The sequence below is a fragment of the Pleurodeles waltl genome, chromosome 1_2 (assembly GCF_031143425.1).
Source record: "Pleurodeles waltl isolate 20211129_DDA chromosome 1_2, aPleWal1.hap1.20221129, whole genome shotgun sequence".
Lineage (NCBI taxonomy): Eukaryota > Metazoa > Chordata > Amphibia > Caudata > Salamandridae > Pleurodeles > Pleurodeles waltl.
In genome coordinates, this window is record NC_090437.1 from 270031808 (window position 1) to 270033958 (window position 2151).

Genomic DNA, 2151 nt, shown 5'->3' on the forward strand with positions numbered 1-2151 from the left:
ACCATACAAGCAGCCCTTTGAGGGGATAGTGTATTACACATCTGCAGGCTTAGCATGCCTTTTAAATATTTAACTGTGGAGTCAGTGGCACAAGTGTGCAGTGCCACTGGTCGTTACTAGATGTCCCTGTAGAGTCAATAGCAGGAGGTGCAGTATCACTGGTCGTGGTTAGATACCCCTGTAGAGTCAACAGCAGAAAGTGCAGTACCACTGGTGATGGCTAGTTGTCCCTAGCTTAATGGCCTCTGCAAACTAGGGGCATCAATGGGGCAGGCAGGCACCTCAAGAGTCTGAGGGTGGGGGTTTGGGTTTGGGAGGGGGGCCCTTGGGCTTTGGCTTTGGAGGTGGCTCTTTTGGCTTTCATCTGGGAAGGGGTGGGGTTTTTAGCTTTGCTCTGGACGGAGGGGCGGGGGCTTTGGATCCATGGTTTGTGGCAGGTTTTTTTCTGGGGACTGGGGAAGGATTCTTGGTGGGTGGAGGGGCAGCAGATGTAGAAGGGGAGTAATGGGAGGACTGGGAGGTGGAGGGACTTAGCTTAGGGAAGGAAACAGAAGGGTGAGGGGCAAAACAGGTGGGTCAGGCACAGGGAACAGGTCAAGGCCGGCAAGGAAAAGCTTCTTAGGAAAAAGAGGGATGGATTGGGAAACAGGTTTGGGATTGGAGGTAGAGGGAGTGATTGTAGGACGTGTAGGTGTGCTGGATATGGGGGCAGATGTATGCAGAGTATGTATGTGTGGTGTGGAGCAATGTTGGGTGTCTGAGTGTGGGAGTTTATGTGTCTTGGGAGTGGGGGAGCAGAAAGGCTGGGAGTGGACAGACAGGTTGTGTGGCTAAATGTTTGGGTGGTATCTGCATATAAGGTGGGTGTGCTGCATGTGTGAGTGATGGTGGTTGTGGTGAGTGCAGATGTGGTGCATGGGGTGCATGTATGAGTGTCTGCTATTGTGGAGACTGAGGGCAAAGTGGTGACAGGAACTGGTAGTGAGGATGCAATGCTGGCAGTTGTGAGTGGTGATGTGACAGTAAGGGATGAGGCACTGGGGGAGACAGGGGAGGTACTGGCTGATGTTGTGTCTGCTTTTGTGTGATGAGTGTACACCAGCTTGTGATGTAGTTTGTGGTGCCTGTGTTTGTCTTTGCGTACCTTGTCTGTTGGCTTGTCGGTATGTGTGGCTTGGCTGGGAGAGGGGAGAGGGCTTTGGGATGGGGCACAGGTAGCAGGAGGAATAACGGAAGCACTAGGGACACTGACTGCTGTCAATGAAGAGGTCAGAGCCTGAAATGATCTCTGTAGGCCAGTCAAGGCACTGTGAACGTAGGTATTAGTCTGTTGCATCTGGGATGCCAGGCCTTGGATGGCATTCACAATGGTTGACTGCTCTACAGAGATGGACCTCCAGGGGTCAATAGCCTTAGCATTGAGGGCAGTAGGGCTGACTGGGGCAGGGGCAGAGTTACTTGTGGCGAAGGAGACGCCCACCTTCCTGGGTGAATGGGCACAGGCAACTGCATGGGGAGCTACTGGGAGGGTGGTACTGGTAAGGGGGTGCGGATGAGGATGTGCTGGGAAGGTCCTAGAAGGTGCTGCCACCACCAGGGATCTTCCATCGGAAGAGGAATCTGTATCAGTGGTATCTGCTCCTGTCTCCCCTGTGGTGCTCTCCTCACCCTCCAACCCACTAGTCCCCTCGGCTTCGATGGTCTCTGCCTCCTGGGTCCCGTGGGCTCAGCCTCCTCACTCACCGGTGCCCCTACTCCTTCGCCTGCTGATGCTAATGCACACAAGGATAGGATGTACACATAGGAGGGTAAGGGGTGAAAAAAATGGGAGCTTAGGGTCAATACCAATCCCCATTGCACATTAGTACATTTCAACAACATGACTCTATGAACGTTCCTGAATGCACTCTCTACAACGTCAATTGACATTTCCCTACCCCCACTGTGCATACACTCTGATGTGGATACACAATCATGGTACCACTACAATTACACTCAGGTACTACTCTACACTGTTAGGGCTCTTGTGTACAGGATCATTAATGTGAGAATTCTGTCCATGAGTGGCATTTGTACATTGTCATACCTACCCGTGTCACCCATACTGGACATGTATAGATAGGTATGGGAACCAACTTAAGATCCTGTATG